The sequence below is a fragment of the Anomaloglossus baeobatrachus genome, chromosome 1 (assembly GCF_048569485.1).
Source record: "Anomaloglossus baeobatrachus isolate aAnoBae1 chromosome 1, aAnoBae1.hap1, whole genome shotgun sequence".
NCBI lineage: Eukaryota > Metazoa > Chordata > Amphibia > Anura > Aromobatidae > Anomaloglossus > Anomaloglossus baeobatrachus.
The window spans coordinates 969,803,780-969,818,253 of NC_134353.1; the positions used below are offsets into that span (position 1 = coordinate 969,803,780).

General features: G+C 46.4%; 1 protein-coding gene across 2 annotated transcripts in view; it reads right to left on the reverse strand.

The window, feature by feature from the left end:
* The window catches only part of LOC142257961 (uncharacterized), a 47,712-nt gene that overhangs the window by 17,096 nt on the left and 16,142 nt on the right, over positions 1–14,474 (reverse strand). Inside the window, exon 3 of one of the 2 annotated variants that reach the window (XM_075330301.1) lies at positions 3,805–3,853. The exons of the other annotated variant lie outside the window; for it this stretch is intronic. The gene's annotated coding sequence lies outside the window, so the exon portion shown is untranslated. The remainder of the gene's footprint in view (positions 1–3,804; positions 3,854–14,474) is intronic. 2 annotated transcript variants of the gene reach the window in all.

Below are 14,474 nucleotides of genomic sequence, written 5' to 3' on the forward strand. Positions count from 1 at the left end.
TCACTATATGGTAAAACTGATGTGTGGGTGTGATGCTTCAGGTCAGTGCAAGTTCGTAGACACCAAACATGTATAGGTTTACTTTTAAATAAGGGGTTAAAAAAAAAAAATCGGAAGTTTGTCCGAAAAAAAGTGGCGCACGTTTTACGCCATATTCCGTGACCCGTAGCGTTCTCATTTTTCGGGATCTATGGCTCAGTGACTGCTTATTTCTTGCGTCTCGAGATGATGTTTTTAACGGTACCATTTTTGCGCAGATGCTATGTTTGATCGCCTCTTATTGCATTTTGCGCAAAAGTTGTGGCGACAAAAAACCATCGTTTTGGTGTTTGGAATTTTTTTGTCGCTACGCCGTATACTGATCAGATTAATTGATTTTATATTTTGATAGATCGGGCGTTTCTGAACGCGGCGATACCAAATCTGTGTATATTTTTTATTTTTTTAACCCTTTAATGTTCAATGGGGCGAATGGGGGGTGATTTGAACTTTTAGGGTTATTTTTAAATTTTTTTAAAACTTTTTTATTTTTTTTATTTTACTAGTCCCCCTAGGGGGCTATTGCGATCAGCAGTCCGATCGCTCTGCACTATCTGCTGATCACAGCTACATAGCTGTAAACAGCAGATACGCTCACTTTCTTTTTCACTGGGCCATGGGCACAGCGAAAGTGAAAGCAATTTATGTGTAGTACAGGAGTCATCACATGACAACTACCGGAAGTCATGTGATTGCGTCACGTGACTTCCGGTATCGGGCGGTAAGTAAAAGTTTACCGCGATCGCGCTTATAATGTCACATATTAACAGTGCCATTTAAGGGGTTAAACGGCACGAGCAGATAACGATTCTGCTCGTGCCTAGCAGGCACACATCTCAGCTGTGAAAATCAGCTGAGATGTGCGCTGATCGCAGCATGCTGCCGCCGGCAGACCGCGGGCAGTAACGTTATGACCACTAGGACGTAATTTTACGGCCCGCGGTCGTTAAGGGGTTAAAGCACTTTTTGATAATTGGAAGATTTTTGGGATTCTTTTAGCCTGGTGAGTATATAGTTTACAAGTACAACATTTGTTACTTTGAATCCCTGAAATGTGGACCCTTATTTTGTCCTGCATTGGAAACATGCATAAATGTAGACGTTTATAGAATAGTAGCCAATAGTAAAGCATATAAATGAATAATAATGTAGACACTCCCACTATACACTGAGCTTATCCAGGCCTCTCTCAATGGTTCTTTGTTCTAAACCTTAAACCCCATCCCCTTCAAACTTTTTTTGTTCTTTTTAGGGGGAGAGGATGGGTATACATGACTAAAACATTTGAATAAGTAAAAAATAGTATATTTGCTTACTCAGCTATGCAATAGATGCAAGTCAGAGATAAATAAGTGAACATCTTGAAGAATTGGTAAATAGAAAGATGTAACTGCCCACATAAAACAATTGGTATTTTAGAAGTCCAGCAGCATTATATCTTAAAATAGAACAGAGGCAGATAAATACATATCTTTGTACTGTGTTAGCTAATCTAAAAATCTTAAAGATCTTACCCCAATGATGTCACAAGGTATTATATCCATTTGTAAAACAAGTAAATGGATCCGGGGATGTGTGTTATGAGGAGCAGACGTTACAGGACTTTTTTTTTTTTTCCTCTGCACTGATAAGAATGGAATGTGGCCCCTACCAAATGGTGAAGCAAACCCTTTGTTCAAATTTTACAGTTAAAGATTTGAGAAATTATTAATAGTTTGTTTTTATTTTCATGCTCATACCTAAACGGTTAAATTAACTTTGCAGGGAAAATTAGATTTCTTGAGATATGCGAATTAGTTTTTTTACTTTTGTTTTTATGGTGATTTACTTGTACAATATATTTTTATTTTGTGTCTCTGCATACAGACTGCCAGTATTTTATTAATATTTTAGTTTTCCTTTCTTTCATGAATATTAGTGTGCAGTATATACAGACCATGTTATCTATCGTAAGGTCTCAAAATTCCCCAGCAACGTATATTGTTGCAGAGCCATAGGTTATATCCAGTGTTTGAGTTTTATAGTAATTTATTGCCTGCTGTATTATTTTTCTTTTAGAGAGTAGCAGCATAACACTGAACTTTGCTAGATTGATATACAAAAAATAAAAAAAAAAAAAAAGGGGGGGGGAGAAGTCATCTATTATATTCTCCAGCAGTAGAGGGCGCAGCAGACATATAGTGGAGAAACTCTGAAGCTGCCCCTCCCCCGCAACAGTCATATTTCCTGGACTACTATGAAACATGTCTGCTATCTGAAACAGGAAAATCTTGTGCTATATGTTATTTATTTAATTTTATTTAGTATTTTCAACCATGTTAAGTATAGATGACCACTAACTGTATCATTGTCAGAGTTAAAGTTATAAGAATGATCTAATGCATATTTTTAGTTTTTGTATTTATAGATGGAACAAGATGTTGGTTGATTCTACACTGGATATGCTACGGTTTACACAATATGAGGTAATCAAAATTTGAACCACTCCCTCCCCTCCTATCGGTACAGGAGGCAGTGATGTATTGATGCTCTCTCTGGATGGGTAGAACAGAAGTAGGTAAGATGGTCAAATGTGAACGTAGGATGTAGAGCTTTCCTGTAGTCAAATGATCCAGGTATACTGAAGATAAAGTCTAGACCTGAGTTGACAGTAATGGAACCGGAGGAGATCCTCGCACAGGTGCAGCCGACAAAGAAGTAGTGAACGGGCCTAGAGTTGAGAGTCCTTTACCAAGCAGACCAGTACCATACAATTGGTGGCACCTGTCAAATCCGTGACATTTGTCACTCCTTGTGTTCTTAAATCCCTACAGGAACAAGCGATTTAACAAGGAATGGAGTGTGAGACACAGGGAGCCAGCTGACTGAGGAAGGTCTGTGGATAAAGGGTGGTAAGCTTTCTCTGCCATGAGATCTCTTCTCATTGATGGCCCAGGTAACCTATGAACTAACATCTGTGAAAGACAGTTATCAGTGTGTGCTTTGGTGACACCAGGGTTCTGTCAGAGTTCCGGGATTTCCAGTTTTTTTTTGAAGGATCTTGCCCTTTGTTAACATGGAGTTTTCTGTTCTGTTGCCCTACTTCCTGTCCATCTGTTTAAACGCCACCCATAAGCTTAGTCTAGTTGCCTGAGTATACTGCTTCCTGTGTACTCCTGCCCTGCTGCTCTCATCTCCTGATTGCTGTTTGGATCCAGTGGAAACACCTGACACCAGCTCTGGACTTCACCTCTCATTCAACTGTGCTCGGACTCTGTCTGCCGTCTCTGGTCGGCACTTCTGCCCGGTCCCTTCCGTTCATATCCACCCTAGGACTCACATCACGTACAGACATTTTTTGGACTATATCTGTTGCCCTTTTTGTGTCCCGGCTGCTGCGCATTTAGGCCTTCTGGGGTGATTGCCGGACAGCCCCTGTATAGGGGTTCGCTCCTGGTGGTCTCCCTGGGGGAGTCCGGTGTGCGGCCCCGGGAATTCCCCTTTGCTCTGAACCCGGCAGGTATTTACTGTGTTTATGTTCCACTGTGTATATACTGTTCTGTGTGCATATTGCGGTTACATATTACTGTGTATATTTTGTTCTGTTTACATATTGCGGTTACTTATTATTGTGTATATTCTGTTCTGTGCACATATTGCGGTTACATATTATAAAACGTCTTTTGCACCAAGAACTCGTCTCTGGTTGTCATTGCCCTAACGCAATCGAAATCCTCAGTACATACAATAGTATTACAGGTTCAATACCCAGGTGGGCAGACTCACCCAGTCTTGTTTGGTCAAAGGCATTCCAGTGCAGAAAACGACGTTATTGCTGAAAAGCACATAATGGTGGTATGTAAAAAAAAAAAAAAAAAAAATGGGTTTACAAAAGTAAAAAAAAAGTGTATATTTTATAGAAAGGTGGAAACTGGCAAGTCATGAACCAAATGTATGTGTTCTTTTCTTTTCGTAATAAACAGGTCTCTATGTAAGATATTTTTTGGTTTAGCACAGGCATGTACAATTTTTTTATGATTGATTAAATACTGTAATAAACAGGTGTATTTTCCATTTCCAGATCCTAAATCAGAGCAAGTAGCATATGGTCTTCAGTCAGGAGACTGATTGATCCTAAAAGGACAAGTGAGAAATAGCCATGAGTCAACACTAGATGAGCTGGTCCAGCTTCTCCCAACCACAGAAACTTTGATGAAGCTCTGCGGCAGGACAACATGGATTCACGCCTCGCATTGCAGGAGGGTCGACGCACCAGAGCTGCACTGAGCGTCTGGCTTGTATTTATCCTTTTTAAAAGACCTGTACAGTCAAAGACCACCATTGCCAAAACAGGTAGAAGAGAGGACTTAGAGAACCTTGAGACATGGGAAAGTCCAACTACAAAGGGTGAGGACTCACCTAGGAGTCCTTGGTCTCAGACAAGTGAAGAAAACCCCTTTCCTCTCTTCACCCATGTCTCAACGTTCAGTCAGGCAGGTTTAGCCAACAGATCTTTCTACCTCTCTTCCTAAGGGAACACAGTACCCTTACTATTTGGAAATGGCAGAAGTGAGTCTTTAGGGGGGACTGTTAAGGGTACGAATTGAGTAACCTGAAATACTTAATTCAGCTATTTCACAGACACAAATATGTAGTTTAATTGATGTAGCCTAACACACAGTACAGACAAAAATTTTGGACACACCTTCTCATCTCTACAACAACTGTTAAGAGGAGACTTTGTGCAGCAGGCCTTCATGGTAAAATAGCTGCTAGGAAACCACTGCTAAGGACAGGCAACAAGCAGAAGAGACTTGTTTGGGCTAAAGAACACAAGGAATGGACATTAGACCAGTGGAAATCTGTGCTTTGGTCTGATGAGTCCAAATTTGAGATCTTTGGATCCAACCACCGTGTCTTTGTAGAAAAGGTGAACGGATGGACTCTACATGGCTGGTTCCCACCGTGAAGCATGGAGGAGGAGGTGTGATGGTGTGAGGGGCTTTGCTGGTGACACTGTTGGGGGTTTATTCAAAATTGAAGGCATACTGAACCAGCATGGCTACCACAGCATCTTGCAGCGGCATGCTATTCCATGGGACTGCTCCCCATGTGCGTCTGCATGTGAGTGTTTACATTCGGTGGATTCCCTGCTGGGTTATGTGCTTGGGTAATGTGCCTATGGTTCTTCACTAATTATTACTCTGTCTTGATACCTTGAACCTTTATCTTGCTTACTGCTAAGGCACTTACACTGGCCCTACTGGGAATATACTTTTGTGTCTACCTTGCTAGATCCATGCAGCCCCACATGGGGATTTTTTGCTCGCTATTCTGTGTCATTTAACCTCTCCACTTTCTATGATGTTTTTATAGCCCATGTAAAATTTATATGCCTGACCCAATCAATTAAAGTTTTTTATGTGCAACTTGCCTTGGTGTTGGTGGTTCTTGGGCCATGGGATATGATGTAATATGAGGCAAATTTAAAGACTTCTTTTTCTGCCTTCTTTAATATGTCCCTGAAGTTGTTGCCTTTTACTCTATCTAAGTCTGTTGTGACTGTCTTGGTTGTTGCCCATTATTTATTTTTCAACAGGACAATGACCCCAAACACACCTCCAGGCTGTGTAAGGGCTATTTGACTAAGAAGGAGAGTGATGGGGTGCTACGCCAGATGACCTGACCTCCACAGTCACCAGACCTGAACCCAATCGAGATGGTTTGGGGTGAGCTGGACCGCAGAGTGAAGGCAAAAGGGGCAACAAGTGCTAAGCATCTCTGGGAACTCCTTCAAGACTGTTGGAAAACCATTTCCGGTGACTACCTCTTGAAGCTCATCAAGAGAATGCCAAGAGTGTGCAAAGCAGTAATCAAAGCAAAAGGTGGCTACTGTGAAGAACCTAGAATATAAGACATATTTTAAGCTGTTTCACACTTTTTTGTTATTTCATTCCACATGTGTTAATTCATAGTTTTGATGCCTTCACTGTGAATCTACAATTGTCAGAGTCATGAAAATAATGAAAACTCTTTGAATGAGAAGGTGTGTCCAAACGTTTGGTCTGCACTGTATATATACACACACAGTATATATTCAGTGATTTTTCTTAATACAATATGGAAGCACATGTAACTTACAGATGGCTCCTACAGTCATGGCCAAAAGTTTTGAGAATGCTACAAAAACGGATTTTTGTGTACTCACCGTAAAATAGTTTTCTCTTAGCCATCATTGGGGGACACAGGACCATGGGTGTTATGCTGCCTATCCATAGGAGGACACTAAGTAGATGCAAAAGCATAGCTCCTCCTCTGCAGTATACACCCCCTGGCCGGGCCAGGCAACCTCAGTTTTAGTACACAAGCAGTAGGAGAAAAAAACAGTAAAAACTTCTCAACAGAGGAACATGAGAAAAAAAAAGTCATAACCAAATAAGGTACTGAGAGAACCAAGGCCCAACAGGGCAACAGGGTGGGTGCTGTGTCCCCCAATGATGGCTAAGAGAAAACGATTTTACGGTGAGTACACAAAAATCTGTTTTTCTCTGACTCCTCATTGGGGGACACAGGACCATGGGACGTCCTAAAGCAGTCCATGGGTGGGTAAACAATAAACAGCGCAACCCAAGGACTAGGAACCAGTCCCAGATAGCCAGGAGCGCCTACTGAGATAGGTACTCCACTATTGTTTGCAGAATTTTCCTACCTAGGTTCGCCTCAGCCGAAGCCTGGGTATGGATTCAGTAATGCTTTGAAACAGTATGTAGGCAAGACCAGGTAGCAGCCTTACACCTCTGTTCCACTGAAGGCTGATTCCTAATGGCCCAAGGGGCGCCAACTGCTTGCGTGGAATAAGTCCGCAGCCCACTAGGAATGGGCTTAAGTTGCAAGCGGTAGACTTCCTGGATCGCAGAGCGAATCCAGCGAGCCAGCATTGCCAATGAAGCTGCCTGTCCTTTCTTAGGCCTTTCAGGAATGACGAACAAGGAGTCTATGTTCCTAAAGGGGCTGTCCTGGGTACCTAATATCTGAGAGCCCTCACAAGATCTAGCGAATGTAGAAACCTTTCCACCCTATGGACTGGGTGTGGACAAAAAGGAAGTCAGAACAATGTCCTCGTTCATATGAAACGGGGCTATAACCATCGGAAGAAAATCCGGAAGGGGGCGTAGAACCACCTTGTCCTGATGAAAGATCAGAAAGGGTTCGCGGCAAGAAAGTGATGCCAGTTCCGAAACTTGTCTGATGGACGTAATCGCCACTAAGAATGTTACCTTCCAGGAGAGAAGAACAAGAGAAGATTCCTTAAGAGGTTCAAAAGGGGACCTCTGGATACCGTCCAAAACGAGATTGAGGTCCCATGGGTCCAGCGACCGTTTATACAGGAAAACTAGATGGGAAACACCCTTGAGGAAAGTCTTGACTTGCGGATTGCAAGCTAGGCGGTATTGATAGAATATTGAGAGAGATGAAACCTGCCTCTTAAGGGAGCTGAGGGCCAACCCCTTTTACAACCTGACTGCAAAAAAAAAAAAATCAAGAATTCTGGGGATCGCCAGAGGCATAGGTTGGACATTAGATTCCCTGCACTGGAAAAGGAAAGTTTTCCACGTACGGTGGTAAATATGGGATACAGGCCGGCTTTCGGGCACTGTACAAGATGGAGATGACCGCAGGAGAGAATCTCCCTCTTTTTAAAGTCCAGGTCTCAATGGCCAGGCCGTCAGTTTCAGGGCTCTGGAGTTCTGATGGGAAATGGGCCCTTGGGTCAGCAAGTCTGGGATGCTTACGAGGCGCCATGAGCAATTGTACTAATTCAGCATACCAGGTGCGCCCGGGCTAGTCCAGTGCTATTAGTACTACCGGGACTCCTTCTGCCTTGATCTTCCTGATTACTCGCGGCAGCAAGGGCAGAGGCGAAAAATATGTAAGTTGGACGGAAACGACTTCAGGAGACTAGAGCATCCGCGCCAATGGACTGTGGGTCACGTGACCTGGCTAAGAACGCGGGTACCTTTGCGTTCAAGCTTGAGGCCATTAGAGCCACGTCTGGTGTACCCCAGCGAGTGCAGATGTGTGGGAACACTTCTGGGTGGAGAAACCACTCTCCGGCAGCCAGTCCTTGGCGACTTAGAAGGTCCGCCGCCCAGTTCTCTACTCCCGGTATCTGTAACGTTGAAAACACAGACCCCCGTCGATTCGGTCCAGGTGAGGATCCTGAGGACCTCGAGATAAGCTGTCTTGCTGCTGGTACCTCCCTGCTGATTGACATAGGCCACAGCTGTTGCATTGTCTAATTGGACCCGAATCAAATGACCTGCTAGCAGAAAAGGGGAATGACCTGAGCGCGAGAAGATCGCGCTGATTTTCAGGATGATTTCTGGGAAGGGAAGACTCCTGGGGTGTCCAACATCCCGAAGCAGTGTGGAGCCAGTACGCTGCTCCCCAGACTGAGAGGCTGACATCCGTGGTCAGAAGTAGCCAGTCCACTTGGGGGAGAAAAACTCCTTCTCGATATGGAAGAGGACTGAAGCCACCAGTAAAGCGCATACCTGACTGAAGGTGTCAGGTGAAAAGTTCGTCCAAGGAAAAGGGGCTCTTGTACCAGGCAGCTAGAAGCGCAAGCTGCAGTGGGCGGTAGTGTGGCTAAGCGAGCAGCACTGCCTCTATAGCCGCCGCTCTCGTACCTAGCACTCTCATACTGAATCGTATGAAGTAACAGGAGTACGTAGAGGGCAGTGTACCGCTTGTTGTAGAGCGGTCGCCTTGACTTGAGGGAGAAATATCAAGCCCCGAAGGGTGTCCAGGGACATGCCCAGGGAGGTGACGGATTTTGACGCGACCGGGGATGATTTGACTGGAGTCAGAAGCCGCCCTAAGCGGGATAGGGTGCCCACAGAGATCTGCACGCTGGTTGAGCCCTTGATGAGGAGGTCATCCAAGCAAGGCAGAACAGCCACTCTCCTGGCGTGAAGGGCACTCATGGCGGCCGCCATGACCTTAGTTAAGACCCTTGGTGCTGTGGCAGAACCGAGGGTAGGGCCACAAATGAAAATAAGAAGTCCTGAACCGCGAAGCAGAGAAACTTTGGTGAGCTGGAGCGATGGGTATGTGCAGGTACGCGTCCCTGATAGCTAGGGAAGGAAGGAATTCTCCTTCGACCATAAAGGTAATAATGGACCCTAGGAAGTCCATTCTGAATCTCCTTACGTGCACATGTTTGCTCAGGTGTTAGAGGTCCTGGATGGGACGAACTGACCCGTCTTTCTTTGGCGACCACGATAGGTATAGCCTTGAACCTCTCACCGTCCGGAACAGGTACCATCACCCCCGCCATTTGGAGGGAGTGGATTGCTGAGGAGAAGGCCTCGTGGTGTTTTGGAGCGTTTGGGGGGGTTTGAGAGAAAAGACTGACCAGAGGATCGGGTCCAGAATTCAATGTGGTAACCGGAAGACATAAGGTATCACACCCATTTGTGGTCTGAGGCGGCGGCCCAGATGGAGAAGGACGAGACTTCTCGGTCTTTGTCTAGACTGCCAGGACGAGGTGGACTCGGGGAGGGCTGAGAAGGTCGGGCCCTGCGTGTCTAGTAAAAAACATCCTGGGCTAGAGTTGGGGGAGAGAGGTACTCTTTTCCTCCCGTGACGTCAGACAAAAAAAAAAAAAGAGCCTGTCCAGACGATCGGCAAACCATCGGTCTGGAAAGGAGTACTGTGAGAGGCTTCTTAGAGACAGAGTCCACTCTCCATTATCGGAACCAGGAGGGCCTTACGGATGGCTATGGTATTTGAAGCGGCAATAACTGCGCAGGTAGCAGCGCCGAGGGAGGCCTGCATGAGGTACTCCGCCGCCGTAGCAATATGAACAGTTACATCTGTGAGGGTCTGAGGAAAACTGGTAGTCCTGGTGCATGTGCGACCCACACGGAAGGGGAGAGGGACCCGCGGCCTCGAGGCAGAGCGATCGAGCTGCTCCACTTGTCTGTCTGTCGGGTCCTTGAAGGAGGATCCATCAAGTAAAAGACAGGAGGGTCCTTCAGGCAGGCGGAAGCCGGGTGAGTGTCCACCGAGGCCAGATCGGCCCAGCCCTTAGAGACAGCTAAGCCAAAGGGGTACCGGGACTCCATGAGTTTACGGATACCGAAGCGGCGTCAAAAAGCTCTTTTTTTTTGGAAGTTTCTTCACCGTTTTAAAGGAGACCGCAGGGTCAGTAGTAGTGGATGGGAGATCTTCCACATGCAGAGTTTTGGTAGATTGCTGCAATAAGGGAGTCCATTGCAGCTTGATCGCTCGGGATGGTTGAAACAAAGGAATCATCCCATTACAAACATCATTCCCCTTCCTCCGGCTCCTCAGAGACCGCGGAACATGTAGCAGAACCCCATCTGTGAACCCCAGAGAGAGACCCATGGGGGTCATGCCCTTTTTCTGATCTGCAACCGGTAAAGCAGAGGGCTGATTCTTATCAGAAGGTCCCTCTATAGAGGTGTCATCAGGCTGCGTTCTGTCCAGGGGCCCCGAGGGGTGTAGGACGATATTGCATAGCCAGCACCAGGTTCTGTGCCCTTTCCGGGGGACTGGGAGCCGTAGGGGTGGGGGGGGGGGGTAGGGGGGGCTACAAAGTCACCGGACTCACAGAAGGTAGAGGTGCTATCATCCCCTAGTAGCTCAGCGTGGCAGGATACATTAATAGTCTTATAGTTGTTGCTGTAGTTGTGCAGGGCATAAAACATGTGAGTGCAGCCCCTGACTGATGAGCCACAAACTCTGATTGTAATGGGAGCAATGCTCTGCAGAGTTAATATGTAAGTGAGGCTATAACTCATCCAGAACCCTGATGACCCTTTCCCCCTCCTGCGTCACAGTTCCTGTGGGAAGGAGGAAGCCAGCTCTGAGAGATACCCACAGGCTCTGATTACAACAAGAGGGAGCAATGCTCTGCAGATCCTGTGTGAGGAGGGTTACGCGCGCTTTCGTGAGGGAGCGTGGCTTATCGAGTGTCGTAGGGGGCAGGGCTTAGCTCTGACAAGAAGGCATGAGAAAATATAATAAACAAAAAAATGGTGGGAAGGGACTCCCCTTCCCCCCTCCAGCCCTGCACAACAATGGTGGACAGAAAAACCTCTATAAGTGTACCGCAGCTGCGGGTGCACTTAGTCCAGGGAGTTGTCCCCTCCCCCCGCCACAGGTGGAATGCTCTGCAGGTGTCTGCAATCACAGCCCATGTACATCCAGTCAGTGTGACCTTTGCTCCAATGTCCTGTCAGGGAGCCAGTGTGCAGTAGAGTTGAGCGCGGTTCGAGGTTCGAGGTTCTCCAGTTCTAGGCTCGAGTGATTTTGGGGCCTGTTCTAGATCGAACTAGAACTCGAGCTTTTTGCAAAAGCTCGATAGTTCTAGAAACGTTCGAGAACGGTTCTAGCAGCAAAAAAACAGCTAATTCCTAGCTGGCTTTCCGCTGTAATAGTGTAAGTCACTCTGTGACTCACACTATTATGACATTTCAGTGTATAGTGTGCGGGAACAGCGCATTCAGATCACTCCTGTTTGTATCGCCATTTTTTTTTTTTTTTCCTTGTCTTCCTTCCCTAAGCGTGCGCGTGTAGTGGGGAGGGCCAGCATGTCAGCCAATCCCAGACACACACACAGCTAAGTGGACTTTTAGCCAGAGAAGCAACGGCATGTGTGATAGGATGTCCATGTCACATGTCCCTGCATTATAAAACCGGACATTTTCCTCCAGGACGCCATTATCTGCCTTCTGCGTCCTTGGTGTCAGACATCACTGTCGCAGTTCCGTCCTTTGTCCTATCGCCGATACAGCTGTATGCGCTCCATACACAGCGCTGGACAGCTTAGGGATAGCACTTTCTATCAGTCCTTTTAAGGGCTTATACCGGCAGGGTCAGAGCCATAGGTGACAGGTCCTGAAAACAGAGACAGCGTCTGTGTAGCTAAGGTCAGGGATTTCCTCCCTGCATTTCCCCATTAGGAGGGAATAGAAAGGCAGGCTTCCATTCCTCTACCCAGAGCCCCACAATCCTGCCACTGTACCCTCCTGTCCTCTGCACACTCCAACTCATTATAACTAAGCCATTATACTAGCAAACACTCAGTGTACCTAGTGGCATCCTAAACGTGGCTATTGGACTTTGCTATAGTCCCACTAGTGCAAAGATATTTGCAGCACGTCTGCCTGCATTGCACACTCCAACTCATTATAACTAAGCCATTATACTAGCAAACACTCAGTGTACCTAGTGGCATCCTAAACGTGGCTATTGGACTTTTGTCTAGTCCCACTAGTGCAAAGATATTTGCAGCATGTCTGCCTGCATTCCACACTCAAACTCATTATAACTAAGCCATTATACTAGCAATTTATGCTGCCAGTTTAAGGGCCGTAGTTGCATTGTCAGGGATAGTTATTATTATTATTATTATTATTAGTGATAGTTAAACACTGAGGAAACTTAGTGGCATCCAAAAAGTGGCAGTTGGACTTCATTAGTGTCCCACTGGTGCCAAGCAATTTCCAGCACCTCTGCATTGCACACTCAAACTCATTGTTACTAAGCCATTATAATAGCAAACACTGAGGAAACTTAGTGGCATCCTAAAAGTGGCTGTTGGACTTCATTAGTGTCCCACTGGTGCCAAGCTATTTCCAGCACCTCTGCATTGCACACTCAAACTCATTGTTACTAAGCCATTATAATAGCAAACTATGCTGCCAGTTTAAGGGCCATAGTTGCATTGTCATGGATAGTCAGTGTTGTTTATTCTGCTGTTAATAAAGCTAGACCACCACTGCAATCTACACCACCTCTCAATTTTTACTACCACATTTTAAGTGCACAATCTTGTCGCAATCAAAATGAGTGGCAAAATGACAGATGCTGGTGGAAAGGGGAAGAGGCGTGGTGGAAAAGGAAAAAAAGGGTTTGCCCGTGGGGAAGGTGGCAAAGCTCCATTAACATCTGCTGAAGAGAGACCATCTACCAGCAAAAGTAAGATGTCTACTACTTACCATGGACAATCCGATGTGCTCCCTTTTTTACGGACACGAACAACTGGAACAAAGGTAGATGATGGCCAAAAAAGGAAAATGCTTGAATGGATCTCAAGTGGTCCAACAAGTGCCCTCTCAGCCACTTCAAGTACCGCATCCAAAAAACACCAGTCCTCTAAGTTGTCATCCCAATCAAACTTGCTTTCTCCCAGCTCTGAAGTCTCCATCAGCCCTGCACAGCATGGTGGAACTGAGATGGCTGAGTCTGCAGAGCTGTTCAGTCACACTTTAGCCTGGGAATCAGAGGTGTGCTCCCAAGCTACAGTGAGTACAGAACAGGAAATGGTCTGCAGTGATGCCCAGAACCTTTGTGACTCAGATTCAGGCCGTGAGGAACAAGTTTCTGAGCATAATGTTGACCCTTTGTCACAAACTGTAACACCTGTGGTTATAGACCAGGGGTCGGGAACCTATGGCTCGCGAGCCAGATATGGCTCTTTTGATGGCCGTATCTGGCTCGCAGATAGGGCTCCTACCTGTCTATGGGAAGGATGCATGCACCGCGCTCCATCAGGCCGCGGTCTGACAGGCGGGAGGGGCGAGTGCTCGGGCAGCCGCTGATCTTGTCTATTGCCGGCAGACAGCACTGGGGGTGGGACTTCCTCCCTCCGGCTCCTACATGCTCCCCTGTGAAATTGCAGATAGAAGCAGAGTGATGGGGCAGGGGCCTGTATAGTGCCGTGCGTTCTGCCTCTCACCCTCCAGTTCTGTGCTCTGCTGCTCAGGTCTATAAGGTCTTTTCTTGGAGAGAAAAGAGGAGAATGAAGCCAGCCCTTGAACTGCTGCATCCATCACTTGTGCTGCACCTGATCTTACAGGGCAACTAAGCAGCAGGTACTTATATCTGTGTGTGCTGTGCATACGGCGCGTGCGTGTGCTGTGTATACGGCGCGTGCGTGTGCTGTGTATACGGCGCGTGCGTGTGCTGTGTATACGGCGCGTGCGTGTGCTGTGTATACGGCGTGTGTGCGCTGTGTATACGGCGTGTGTGCGCTGTGTATACGGCGTGTGTGCGCTGTGTATACGGCGTGTGTGCGCTGTGTATACGACGTGTGTGCGCTGTGTATACGGCGTGTGTGTGCTGTGTATACGGCGTGCGTGTGTGTGCTGTGTATACGGCATGTGCTGTGTGTGCGGTGTATACGGCATGTGCTGTGTATACGGCGTGTGTGAGTATGTGCTGTGTTTGTTGTGTTTGGCACTTAATAAAGTTTCATATTGTGAGGTTTATTGGTATATCTAATTCCTGGTGTGCATATGTTTACCTGCAGAGCTTTTTTTCTTCTCCTTATGTACTGTGTATACGGCATGTTGAGTGCTGTGTATGGCTTGTGTGTGTATCTCCTGGGTCTGAGCCTCTCTTTTTTGTTCATTTTCTGTAAG